The following is a 14,997-nucleotide window of genomic DNA, read 5'->3' on the forward strand; positions in this document are numbered from 1 at the left end:
AATACACTCTCCCTAAAGACCCTCTGGCTGCGTCTGACCAACACATAATACCTAATGAGGAAGTAATAAGGTATACCTTATATGGTTGTACTACAACTCTCTAATTATGGGTGGACAACATTAACCGATATTCCAGTTCCTCCAAATGGTTTTACAGATAATTCATTGTGGTTGGAAGCAGAATGATTAAATAATGAATTAGAGGCTAGAATACCCGCAAAATCTGAGAGCTGTAGTTCTACCACATTTAACAGGATGATGTACACAATCACTGCTAGCATGTGCTGAATTAGGTAACTATTCTATTAAAATGAGGGCAATTCAATGGACGCTTGAACATTTCTTTTATTTTAATGACAGAGTTATATTATAAAAAATCAGGCAGACATCTCCTATTTTGAGCATTTTGCCCTTGCTGCCAATTACAGGTAAAAGTTCTTACAGTTTTGTCAGTCTTCAACCTGCCTGCTATGCTCAGCTGCTTTACTGATCATCACCTCGTTGTGCAGATCCAGGCTGAGAGGGTTAATCGATCAGTGTATGGTCACACAGCACCAGTCCCGATGTTGGCTGCAGGCTCTCAAACAGGGAGGCGCGCCTATTGTATCATCTCCTATAGGTCAGTGAGTAAGACAACTGACCTATAGAAAGCATTGGCTGGGCTGACTGTGTAGTGATTATGTAAATGTGCAGCAGTTCAGGACCCAGGAAGGGGGAGGGAATTCTTCTCAGTCTGCAATCGGCTCCTACACACACACACAATTCCTGCTGCACAGGCTCAAGTCAGTACTGATGTTCCGATTCTTTTTACATGCTGTCACATTACATCAGTCTTCTTTATCTCTATTTGTATAATGGAAAGGTCCCAGAGGCCCATTTATTTTAGGAAGAGGGCAGCCCAACGGGCAATTGCCCGATCTCACAGATGGCCAGTCCGGGCCTGGTGGCGGGTCTATGTCTGTACTGTGGTAGACAATCTCACTTTGCCAATACCTGTCCTGTGAGGCCTAAGGGTTCTTTTCCCCAAGGTAAATCCAGGTTAACGCATGTAGGGGGCGTTACTTCTCAATCTCAAAAGAACACTCACAGGTTTCTTCTGCCTTTTCAGATTCGGCTGGCCACAAAGACGGTTTTCAGCTCTGCTTTCATCGACTCTGGGGCTGCCAGGAATTTTATGGAAGCTCTCTTTGCCAAGTATATGGATGTTCCCCTATATCCATTTTGATTTTCATTAATCTGCAAAATCATGTGAATTACAGATAATCTGGTCCAAGAGATGGTCGTTTTAGGACTCCTACACACAGGCCATTTTAAATGTGTTTTTAAACATAAATGCATAAAAACGGATACATTGCATTTCTATGTGTTTTTTATTTAAACATTTTTTAAAAAGCAGCTAAATTGGTTGGTTTCTGGATGTGCGTCAAGCACAAGAAAATGCATCTGAAAAAATTAATTATACAAGAACATTTGCCAAGAGCAACTAGTCAGGAATTAACTTTGAACAGTTTACTACAAGTTAGAAAATGAAAGCTAAAAATGGTCACTTAGGCAACTACAGTGATGTAACAACTAAATTAATAAATAACCAATGGTTTTTGAGTGTAAATATGTTTTTTTTCTGGATGAGAGCTTCCTGCACCTGTTAATGAAATTATTAGGGGAATAAAAGAAAGTTCCTGAATGGTATATATACAATACTTTCAGCCAATAACAATTTTATGTTTTATTTTGCTATTTCCCAATACTGCCCAGGCAAGAAACTAGATAGTTAGGGGCTTATTTATCTTGCTGTGTAGAAAGTAGAGTGAAGCATTGCTGGTAATGTTGCTCATAGCAACCAATCAACAATTACATTTCAACAGTTGCTATGAGCAACATCACTGATAATGTTTCACTCCACTTTTCACACAACACGATAAATAAACCCCTTGTTGGAAACGAGACTCGCCTAGCCTTATTGGGCAGAGACAAAGTGGCAGATTCGGGGAGATTAGTCACCTGACGACAATTCTCCTCTTCTTCGGATTGCTTTATCTCCCTGAACTGCCTTCCCGCCGGCTAGAATGAACATTGCCGACGAGATAGCACTCCGAGCGATTTGTTTTCCGAAGTCGCCCGAAGTTGCCTCATGAGAAAACTTCGGGTGACTTCAGAAAACTAATTCTAGCTGACAGGAAGGCAGAGAAGGCAGTTCAGGGAGATTAGTCGCCCCGAAGAAGAGGAGATTTTTTGCCGGGCGACTAATCTCCCCGGACCTGCCTGTGCGTCTCTGCCCTAATAAGCAGCATCTGTGATAAAAGATTAAAAGAGGAAAGCCCCTGTTTTCACACCTAGCAAACCTCATAGTCTACAGTTCTGTTTCTTAGCAGCATCCTGTATTCAGTGATGAAAGCCTGATTTCCGCAACCTCTCTCCTAGCTTTGTAACATTCCATTGCTCACTGAACTTTCATAAACTCAATCTAACCCCTTGGTCAGAAATCTGCTTAATGTCAGCTGCACCCCCCTCACTTTTTTGTCAGCATCTTTAACCTCCTGCAATGCCTTCATACCTTTAGGGCCACCACACGGATCCTTTTTGGCCTCCTGGAAACTGTAGATAAAAGCCCTGTGGGGGTGTCATGCAACTCCAAAAATCATAGATGCCTTCTACCCCCCAACCTCCTTTAGCTTTCTAGTGCCATATTATAGCAAGTTGTTGATACCATTAAAACAATGCAAGTGTATTTCACATTGGAATGTTATTATTTTCTAAACAGTGTAATTATTAGAAATATTTATGTAAGTAATACCAATCTCTTATTTGCAGAAGGGATAGATTTCATGCTCCCCTACAGAGGTTTCAGTCACTCAGCTCACATGTGGCACACCTATACAAATAAACAGGGTGATCTGCTTTCTCTTCCTGGTGCTCCGATAAAGGAATCAGAACATCTGTTGGAGAAGGACTTTCTTTTCCAACGTAGACTTTATTTATTCATGTGTACGTTTCATTTAATCACACATCATGATCCAATTACTGTGGACACACAAATATACAAAGTAGTTTTAATGGAACCATAGGCGTGATCTTATTATAGTCTAAATAGCAAGTGTACTAAGTCAGGGACTGTGTTTAATGGACTCATGGAGGTCAGTAAGGTGGTAAATCCAACTGGAAGAAATCTCAGAACCCAAAATATTATTACAAATCATTTCATTTAATATATATCTAATGTTTGTTATTGTTTACTTTACTGTTGGGTAAAGCAATACCCTCGCAAAAATAGCCAAATGATTGGCTTGAACGCTAACAAAAAACATTTAAAGCCTTTCATATGGGGTAGTTGACCTTTACGTTAACTTTTAGTAAGTTATAGAAAGGTGAATTCTAAACGACTTTTCAATTGGCCTTCATTATTTCTTTTTGTTATAGTTTTTGAGTTATTTGCCTTCTTTTTCTGACTCTTTCTTATTTTATTATTACAGAGAAAAAGGAAAACATTTTTAAAAATTTGGATTATTTGGATGAAGCGAGTCAATGGCAGACGGCCTCTCTGTCATTTCCAGCTTTCTGGATAACAGATCCCATACATGTAGATGTGGGAAAATGTAAGGCTTTTAATTAAATAAGTTCTATAAGTTCTTATGTAGTTTATTAGACAGTTTCATCCTTTCACGTTTACATTCATATACTTCAAGTCCGGCATTCGTAATTAAATAGCGCAGCCAAAGCCTTTCTATAGTACAGGTATGGGACCTGTTATTCAGAATGCTTGGACCTGGGGTTTTCCAGATTACAGATCTTTCTGTAATTTGGATATTCATAACTTAAGTCTACTAGACAATCATGTAAACATTAAATAAACCAATAGGCTGGTTCTGCTTCTAATACGGATTAATTATATCTTAGTTTGGATCAAGTACAAAGGACTGTTTTATTATAACAGAGAAAAATTCAATCAGTTTTAAAAATTTGGATTATTTGGATATAATTGAGTCTATAAGAGACAGCCTTGCCGTAATTTGGAGCTTTCTGGTTAATGGGTTTCCGGATAATGGATCCTATACCTGAATATGGAATGTAAAAGGGAAACTAATAAGGTGTGTCAAGGTGAAGTAGTCCTTTATCAACTATTCTAGTGGTGTTTGCTGAATGGCCTTTCTGTAACAAAATACTGAAGACACTTTAATTGGATTTATTCGTCCATCGCAAATAGACCCTAGAGCAATGATCCCCAACAAGTGTTTTGTGAGCAAAATGTTGATCACCAAGCCCTCTGATGTTGCTCCAGTGGCCTCAAAGCAGGTAATTATTTTTGGATTTCTGACTTGGAGGCAAGTTTTGGTGGGAATAAAGATCATGTGTACTGCCAAACAGACCCACCTGAAGTCTACAGTCCACATAGGAGCTACCAAATAACCACAGCCATTATTGGGCACCCTCAAGGAACTTTTTTCATGCTTGTGTCGCTCCCCAACTTCTTTTATATTTAAATGTTCACGGGTAAAAAATTTTGGGTACCCATATCCTAGAGCAGTGATCGCCAACCAGCTCGTGAGCAACATGTTGCTCTCCAACCCCTTGGATGTTGCTCCCAGTGGCCTCAAAGCAGGTTCTTGTTTTTGAATTCCAGGCTTGGAGGCAAGTTTGTTATATAAAAACCAGATGTACTGCCAAACAAAGCCTCAATGTAGGTTGACAATCCACATAGGCACTACCAAATAGCCAATCACAGCACTTATTTGGCAGCCCAAGAACATTTTTCATGCTTGTGTTGCTCCCCAACTCCTTTTACTTCTGAATGATGCTCACAGTTCAAAAGTGTGGGGATCCCTGCCCTAGAGTATACGGCAGCAGTTATGTTGGATCACAAAGAATATCATAACTGTTTGTGTTCTTACAGCTTATGACACTGCTCATACAAGGAAAGTACACTCTTGCATGTGTGACTGTATAGCTTTGCTCTTTTTTTCAGAATAGCAATAAGTAAAATTATTGATCACACTCTAATATTATCAATATTGTGAAATTCAACCAGAATCATTTTGTTATGTGATGATAAAGCACAATAGGCACAGGGCTCTGAGTTTACTTGGGCAATTGGCATCTAATAGCATTCTGCTGCCTTACACCTTATCTTTAGTATTCACATTTATGGCTTCCATGAAAGTATGCCATTGCATACTTAAGATGGGGTGGAAGTGAAGGGGTCAGCATTGTGTGACAATATATTTAGGCAATAACCTCTTGCAACTAAGTATTGATAACCTTTCAGCCACCTGTAGCTAAAACAATGTCAACACAACCAACTATTGTGTTGTCTATTGTAAGTAAAAGCCCCATTGTGTTTGTATGTGTCACATTGTGTTTTGGAGTGTATGTGTACACAAAATAGAGATAATAGTCTGTACTCGGCCAATCTCTGGTTTTATTGTCTAGCCAATATTTTAAAGGGGTTGTTCACCTTTAAAATATACACCTTTGACTATTAGTATGATGTAGATAGTGACGTTCACAAAAAAGAAAGAGATACTATTTCTTATTTGAGATATAACTATTAACCTTGAGATTTAATTTGGAAGTTATGACATTGCTTTGTTTGGTTTTATTTGTTTTTCTTGGTTATTCATGTTACATTATTGATACTACAAGTTTCACTGGATGTATTATTTTATTCATTATGTTCTGTCATTGACTAATACTATTTGAACTCAATCTATACCCACAAACATGTGTGACATGTGTATTAAGATCTTGATCGTTAACATTGTCTTCTATAAAGCTGGTGGTTTATTCTTTTAAATTGCAATAAAAACTATTGAAAAATGATAGTGATATTCTGAGACCATTTGCAGTTGTTTTTTATTTTGTGTGTTTTTGTATTTATTTAGTTTTTTATTCAGAAGCTCTCCAGTTTGCAGTTTCAGCAATCTGGTTGCTACGGTCCAAATTACACTAGCAACCATGCATTGATTTGAAAAATCTCAATATGAATAGGAGAGGGTCTGATTAGAAAGAGTCGCAATCAAAAGTAGCAATAACAAAACATTTGTAGCCTTTCAGAGCATTTGATTTTTAGATGAGGTCAGTGACCCCCCCCCTCCTTAATTGAAAGCTGTAAAGAGTCAGAAAAATAAGGCAAATACCTTTAAAAAACGATAAAAAAAAAAAATAACGAAGATTAATTGAAAAGTTGCAAGTTGCCATTCTATAACATACTAAAAGTTAACTTAATGGTGAACCACCCCTTTGTTAACCTGCCGCTAGAGAATTACAGAGATACAGCCACCATTTGTGCAAAGAGTTTATCAATCTTCTGTTTTCTATGTAAATATGTTTATTTAATACTTAAAAATACTTAAAAATTGAGGTCAAATCATCTAAACTGGTGCATCGGGTAGCTTATGTGTCACGACATTGCCCTTCATTTTCCTGTGACTCCTCAACTAACCTACTGGTGTACTGAATACTTTGAGGCCTTTTAAATTCTTGAACCTAAAATAATAATCTGCTATAAGACCATGCACCTCTTTAGAGACATGGAGGCGTTTATGCCCAGCTAATAAAGGTAAGTTAGTTTCAACCTAAATCCCAAAGAAGCTAAAAGCGGGTCAGAAATAAAGCATACAGACCTCACTGATGTGGCACATTATAAGTATGGGACCTGTTATCCAGAATGCTCAGGACCTGGGGTTTTCTGGATAACAGATCATTTCATAATTTGGATCTTCATACATTAGTCTATTATTAAATCATTTAAACATTAATTAAACCCAATAGGCTGGTTTTGTTTCCAGTAAGGATTAATTATATTTTACTTTGGCTCAAGTTCAAGGTACTGTTTTATTATTATAGAGAACAAGGAAATCATTTTTAAAATTTTGGAATTTTTGGATATATTGGAGTCTATGGAGACAGCCTTTCCATAATTTGGAGCTTTCTGGATAACAGGTTTCTGGATAACAGATCCAATACCTGTACTCTAAGTATGTAACACCCCAGTTTCCATGTGTTCGAGGTGGGATGCCTTGTAGAAATAACTGATAACTATATTAGGCTTATTATTTGACAGAATACGTTTCATATATAGTGTAAAAAGTACCCCCTCTTGTAAAATATAAGGATATTATAAGTTACCGAGGAGTTTCATTCAGGCCGAGTGTTTTTATACAGGTCATGGAACTCCGAGGTAACTTCTAATATCCTCATATTTTACAACTGGGGGTACTTTATTTATTATAATACACAAATTTCAATGAGTCATGTGACTGAAATGACATCAGAACTCACCGTTTATAACTGATGACATCAGAACTCACCGTTTATAAGGATATAATTTACGATATTAAGATATTCATGGCTTTTGTGTATTATAAACTGCACTTCTATTTACTAGATACAGTACATGAGTGCACTCTCTTATACTCTATAATGTATAGGATTATAAGGAAGCAGCTAATAGCATTTTATTGTTTCCAGGTGGCAGCTCAAAGGGTAAGGCTAAAGAAACAGAAAATCAAAACCATAAATTGGATTATCAGTATTAAAAAGCTGAGAGATACACCCTAGTGTCATATGGTTATAAACTCATGCATATGACACTGATTAAGGCTAAATTATGCTAATACCGTGCCTTGGGGTTATTGTGGTTTCCCTTTAAATAACAATCAAGCTCAATACAGTGTATGTCTCAGCAATTTAGTGATTGTGCGTGTTCTCCCCATATGCACTGATAATATCTGAGGGATTGCAGAAATGCGCTGGGCAGATTATATGGATATAAGAAATAAGAGAGCTATTTCATTTATTAAGTGACTGTTTCCTTGGAGAGTTGAATCTCAGTGCACTGAGGAGTGAAGAAAAAAGTGCTGCTAAATGTACTGTTTGTGTGTGGCTGATAGTACAACACTGGGGAGTTAAGCTTTTAATAACTGAGCTTTTTTATATCATTAATGGAAGTAATGTTTCATTTTCCCTTCCCCCTGTTCTGTTCTCTGAGCTTCCCATAGGGAGCAATGATATTATATTAGAATGACTCATTATTGGGGGGTTATCTGATTTCTGATTAACTGTGAGGCTTCAATCCGAGTTTGTATTTCACTGACATTGCCAAAGTATCTGTGGGCCGAACCCATAAATGGAGATTTAGGTTTTTGTCTTAATTTAATGAAATTAAAAGCACAGAGAGCTGACCCCGTGCCAAGAGGTATTGCATTGCACATGATAGCTTTAACAGTATTTAGACTTTCCGCTCCTTGTACTTTGTTTATAGGATTATTGCAATAAATGCATTTAACACATGCTATATCTGCCTCTCTGATCCAGGCTGCTTTAAGGGATTAGTGGCTCCAGGGATCCCATTCATTGACCACCATATCCTTCCTCCTCCTCCTCCTGCAAAAAATAGTAATAGGATTCCCTATATAATACATATTAGTAATGCTAGGGCTAGGAATAGTTGGATACTTGCCTTACCGTGTCTGCTATAAAATCTAGATGGCTGATTTACAAAAATAAGTGCAAAATGACACCAGTGCAATTGTGCTTAGCATTAGCAGCCAATCAGATCTTTGATTTTCTGTAGCAGACAGATGATTGGTTGCTATAGGCAGCTGCACTTGTGCACTATAATAAATGAGCCCTTTTATGTAATCGTGTCTGGACTGGTATTCAAAATAGGCCTTGGCATTTCAAGAACACAGAGGCCCAAACAGCCCCCACAAGCCCACTAGTAATATTAATAATAATAGTGACTGTCTATGGCATCTTTAAAAATGAAGGCCAACTGAAAGGTTGCTTAGAATCAGCCATTCTATAACATACTAAAACTTAACTTAAGGGATTCTGTCGTGATTTTTATGATGTCGTTTTTATTTCTAAATTACACTTTTACACTGCAAATAATTCACTCTACAAGATAAAATTTCATTCCTAAACCAGCAAGTGTATTTATTTATTTGTAATATTGGTGTGTAGGCAGCCATCTCAGGTTATTTTGCCTGATCATGTGCTTTCAGAAAGAGCCAGCACTTTAGGATGGAACTGCTTTCTGGCAGGCTGTTGTTTCTCCTACTCAATGTAACTGAATGTGCCCCAGTGGGACCTGGATTTTACTATTGAGTGATGTTTTACCAGATCTACCAGGCAGCTGTTATCTTATGTTAGGGAGCTGTTATCTGGTTACCTTCCCATTGTTCTGTTGCTAGGCTACTGGGGGTTGGGGTGATATCACTCAAACTTGCAGTACATCAGTAAAGAGTGACTGAAGTTTATCAGAGCACAAGTCACATTACAGCTGGGAAACTGACAATATGTCTAGCCCCACAAAAATCTGTTTGCTCTTCTGAGAAACTGATTTCACTGCAGAATTCTGCTGGAGCAGCACTATTAACTGATGCATTTTGGGGAAAAAAAACTCTTCCCATGACAGTATCCCTTTAAAGGGGGTGGACCTCTGTCCCTTGGGTCTGATGCTGACCCCACGGTATTTGATTTTGCCTGGCGCCATAAAGCTTTTACTATCTTTCAAGAAATAAATAAGTCACATAATCTCTTGGGTTTTCTACGAAGAATGATGTGCAAGAGCACTAATGGGTGCAAGATCATGCCTATGTACCAATCCTTTACTGCCTCTTATGCACTGTCAAACACACTGCTCTATCCATGCGATCAGCCGCAGACCTCTGTGCTCCGAACTGCAGAGACCTGCAGCTATTCAGAAAGAGAGGAAGGCAGGGTGTAAAGTGCAAATAACATGGCCAGTTGTGCCTGTTTCTTTGCACTTTGTCTACTGCCTTAAATGCAACATACTATGTGAGCCTATTGCAGCTGGTATATTTTATATTCATTTGGTTCTCTAAATCAGTACTGTCCCAAGATTATTCTCTAATTCACATATTTGTGGACTGGGTTATTATAACAGAAGAAGGTCATATTGAGATTCAGGGTATACAGAGCCATTAAAAAATCTTTTGGAGGGCCACATCTGGCTCTCAGGCCCCCAGACGGATAGCTTATTGTAAATCTTAAATTTTATTGCTTAAATAGAATTTCTAGCACTCCTTTTGGTAGTAAAGGCTTAAGAGGAAAACTGTCAGGCTGACACAATATGGCTACAAATTGATGTTGTTTTGTGTATTTCCAAGCACAATTGTACATTGCTCATGCGTGTTATGTTTCCACTGTCATCCACTGGGCATTCTAACATCCATTGGTTTTGTAGCTCCTTAGACAGGGCAACAAAATTGACCACCATTCCCTTGAGCTGTTACTGTATGTCTTGTAAGGGCCAGTTTTGAAGCAACAAGCTAAATGCTTAAATGTCATGGTGAGCCATTATCAAGGCAATGCAATCTAAATGTCTTTCTTCAACCGACATAAAATACAGCTGTTTAACAATGATATATATAGAATAACTGAAACATCAGTCATTTCATAGGGAGAAAAGCCTTCCAGTGACTGAAAAAACAAGATTCCACATTAAAAGGCCCCCTTGCGATACATATCACCCCTAATATAAGCCACATTGTACGGCCATTCACATTTCTCAAAGAGAGTTCTTGAAGTGATTTAGACACTGCCCAGACTGCTGTCACACTGTGAGCTGGAAATCTTCTGTCTTCATTACCGCCACTATTACCCCTGAGATATCTGTAAAGAATATGGTGAAATAAATGATTTCCCCCAGACACAAATCCCTATAATGAGCTGCATGCTCAGAAGATGGAACATTTCCAAAGCTCCTTAAAGCGATGGACACTAGCACACGTTGGTGTAGAATAACTCCTGATAGCTCTGCTAGTAAAGATAAGGTCTTTATAAACTGCAATATTGAACATCTGGGAAAGTTTAAAAACGTATTCAGGGTTGTTGACACAGGAAGAAAGTGACATCTCTTGTGGGCAAGTTTATTGTGTAGGTTAAGATTGCAGAATGAAGGTGTCTGTCTCTCTAAACATATCAGAGATGACTATGAATAGAAATAGTTAAAAATGTTTCTTTCTCTTACAGGGGTTGTTCACCTTTGAGTTAACTTTTAGTATAATGTACAGAGTGATATTCTGAGATAATTTCCAGTTGATTTTCATTTTTTTTTTTTATTATTTGGGGCATTTGAAAGCCGGAATGAGTCAGAAGAAGAAGAAGGCAAATAATTAAAAAAGAAAACGATAAAAAAATAAATAATGAAAACCAATTGAAAAGTTACTTAAAATCAGCCATATAACATACTAAAAGGTAACTATGGTAAAGTGGTCTTCCTTATGTTGGTTACAGAGATTAGTCTCTCTTTTATGATCCTGGGTGTGGGAATTTTCTGATGATTCCTTTCTCTTCGGCTCAGTTTCTTTGGTGAGCTCTGCCATCATGACTGGTCCTTTCCTAACACTGAGCCTCCACCATGAGGAAGAAATGATCCATGACAAGTACATAATTCCACTAAAGTAATATTCTACTTGTGACTATGATTATTCTGTAGGTCTTCCAAAGTTAAATCAGCAAACCAACTGTTGGCTTGATCTTTTAACCCCAATTTATATGGTTGCTCCCAGGACTTCATTAAGGGGACATTGCGACATCTCTGTGTTATCTCCTTGCAAATTAGTAGGTATAATTCCATATAAACAATATATAGTCACACCAAGAACAACACACTAATATGATACCAGCCCAATTTGGTTCTAACAATAAACACATAGGGAGGTAATTAACACCATGCGTGTGAATAATTGCATTTGGAATACAGCTATCAATTAAAATGGCAGAAAATCACCAGTAAAGGTAATTTGGTCCTTTCCTTCAGTGAAATGGATACTGACAGTAACTGTATGTGTAGAAAGTATGTATGCAGGGCCGCCATCAGAAATCACAGGACAGGAAAACTTTCTGGGCCCCCTGGACCCCACCCACCCCCAAGCCCCAGCCCAGATCCCTCCCACACCACAGTAAAAAGGTTACACAGACATCATGGTTAAAAACAGTAAACCCACACACACAAGTTATTAAAAGCCCTTGGTGGTCAGGACCCCATTATAAGTTAAAAACAAAAACCATTGGCGGACAGGGTCCCACATAAAAGTTTTTAAAAAAAACATTGGTGGTCAGGGACCCCCATCAGTAAAAAAAACCAAAACATTGGTGCCAGGGCCCCCCATAATTAAAACAAAAAACTTTGGCGCCAGGGCCCCCCATAAAAGTTTTTAAAATAAACCATTGGTGGCCATGGCCCCCTCCCTATACTAGTTAAATGGAAACATTGGTGGTCAGGGGCCCCATAGAATATTTAAGAAAAACATTGGTGGCCAGGGGCCTATGTAATATTAAAATAATGCATTGGTGGCCAGGGGTTTAATAAAAAAAAAAAAAACACATTAGTGTTCAGTGGAACTTACCTTAAGCTTCTTTTGTGGTTTCGGTTTTTTTTGCAGCTTTGGGGCTTCGGCTCCTTTCGTGGCTTTGGGTCTTTTAGCGGCTTCAGGACTTCAACTTTGGGTTGTTTCGTAGCTTTGGATCTTTTTGTGGCTTTGGAACCATTCTCAGCTTTGGGCCTTCGGCACTTCAGATCTTTGGCGCGTGAATTCAGCGCTGTCAAGGGGATCCGACTAATTTGTCACAGCCCCCCCCCTTTAGGAGTGGTACAACAGTACACCCGGTGCCCCCTGATGGTGCCCTGAGTGCAGCAACAGAAGAGTCCCGGATGGCACAAAACTTTCCTACTAGAAATTTCTACTGCAGTGTCTTCTTCCAAACAAAATCTGTTTTGTTACAGATCTGCCCTAAAGAGAGCATATGCAATTCAGCTTCTACTTTACTTTTATCCTGTTTATCAAAATAACGTAATTTTGGGAGTTACCAAACAATTTACTGGCAGAGCAGTACAACTATTACCTACAATGTAGTCAGTCAGACGGTAAGTGAGCTCTTATGATTTGTAGACTTATGAACAAGCATAAATCCCCCTCTTTACCCCTTTGGTATACAAGTTCCACAAATATTATCCTAAAAGAAAGCCATTTATTTTGTAACATCTGACTGATCTTAGCTTAGTACTTACTGCTACGTACATTTAAACTGGATAAACCAATACAAATCCCATATTACTTGGAGGGATTTTTTGTAAGTTATCATGCTGAAGCACAATGGCACCAAAATGTTTTAATTTAGCCTGAAAAAAATAATTTAAATCCTCCCAGTCAGGCTATAAATCTAAACAATATGTCTTTTGTTTGATAGATCTGGTACTGTAGCAATAAATATGGCTAAAGAAACATACCAAGGCTTCAGCCACTGTGACGTGAATACTCTGAGCTTGATAAGCCAATCATTTCAGGCTAAATAGCCCCCAAGCTCCAACAGGAACTAAGCAGCTCTAAACTTTGTTTGTTATTTTACTGGAGTTCATTAAGCTATTCTGCAGTCTCCAGTACAAAACATAACTGATTTATAGCTTTATATAATATATATAGAGATATCCTGTAAATTATATAGTGAATAAAGTACCCCCTGCTGTTAAATATAGGGATATTATAAGTTACCAAGGAGTTCCATGACCATATAAAAACACGAACAGTATTTTTACACAGAAACTCAGAGGTGACTTTTAACATCCTCATATTTTTCAACAAAAGGCACTTTATTTAATATAATACACAAGTTTTAGTGAGTCATGTGACAGAAATGATATCATTAAGCTCCGACTATAAGCAATGACATCACTAAGTGCTGTTTATATAGTGAATAAAGTACCCCGTCTTGTAAAATATAAGAATATTATAAGTTACCGAGGAGTTTCATGAGATGGAACACGTCCTGGAACTCTGAGGGAGCTTCTAATATCCTCATATTTTGCAACTGGGGGTACTTTATTTATTATAATGCACAAGTTTCAGTCTTGTGACAGAAATGACATCAGAACTCACCGTTTATAACTGATGACATCTGAACTCACCGTTTATAAGGATATAATTTACAAGATATTCACGGCTTTTGTGTATTATAAGGATATAATTTACAGGATATCCATGACTTTTGTGTATTATATTCAAATAAAGTGGTGCCTAGTTGTAACGATCGCCGCCCGGAGCAGGCCCAGGAGCTCCGGGCGGCACGTCCATCTTCGCCAGCGTCGCTCCCAAAATGGCGGCGCCCATGGCCGCCACGTGGGTAGCGGCGCCGGGTGATGACGTCAGCGCGCCGACGTCGGCGCAAGTGCGTCAATGACGTCAGAATGGCGCCAAATTTGAAAATAAAAACTCCAACTAGACGCCAGAATGGCGCCCAAGAATAGGATTACTTTCCTGAAGCATGTCCTGGGTTTCCTGTGTGCCTTATTGCCTAATATTGTTCCTGCCTTGTATCCTGACCCTTTTGCCTGGACTTTGGACTTTGATTGTATTCTGCCTGCCTGTGAACTCTTGCCTGATCCTGACTATTCTCCGTTTAACCCTTTGGATACCGCGATCTTGTTCCCTCAAGAGGGCTTCCTCCTTGATCCAGACAACCTCCCTGGAGGGAGCTCCCGGCTCCCTGACATTATTCTTGGGCCATGGATCCTTCTGAGGAAGCCACACCTCATGTCGGACGAGCGCTCCGCGGACTGGCATCCCGCATGGAGGACTACGAAAACCAGCAAGTTCGCATTGGGCAAGCACTCGATGTCCTGCTGGCTCAAGTGCCTTCTGCGTCCTCTACTGCTCCACCTACTGGGGATCCCCCCATGGCGGCAGCCCCCACGAACACAAGCTACCCGACAGGTGAGCCTCGCATTCCACCTCCCCCTCGTTTCAGTGGGGACCCACAAGCCTGCAGGGGATTTGCCACGCAATGCCAAATTCAATTTGAGTTCCAACCCACACAGTTTCCAAGCGAGCGTTCCAAGGTGGGGTATGTGATGTCTCGATTGGAAGGCAAGCCACTGGAGTGGGCAACGTCTCTTTGGGAGAAGAATTCCCCGCTGACTTTTGATGTTAAAGACTTTCTCCAAGCTTTTCGTATAGTCTTTGATGCTCCAGGTCG

General features: G+C 39.1%; 1 long non-coding RNA gene across 1 annotated transcript; it reads left to right on the forward strand.

The window, feature by feature from the left end:
- Nucleotides 1–679: 679 nt before the first annotated feature.
- On the forward strand, nt 680–1,862 carry LOC108710582. The gene is made up of 2 exons (XR_001934759.2): nt 680–1,028; nt 1,109–1,862. It is a non-coding gene; the product is annotated as an uncharacterized LOC108710582 (long non-coding RNA).
- The last annotated feature ends 13,135 nt before the right edge of the window (nt 1,863–14,997 follow it).

Source organism: Xenopus laevis, chromosome 3L, assembly GCF_017654675.1.
Source record: "Xenopus laevis strain J_2021 chromosome 3L, Xenopus_laevis_v10.1, whole genome shotgun sequence".
NCBI lineage: Eukaryota > Metazoa > Chordata > Amphibia > Anura > Pipidae > Xenopus > Xenopus laevis.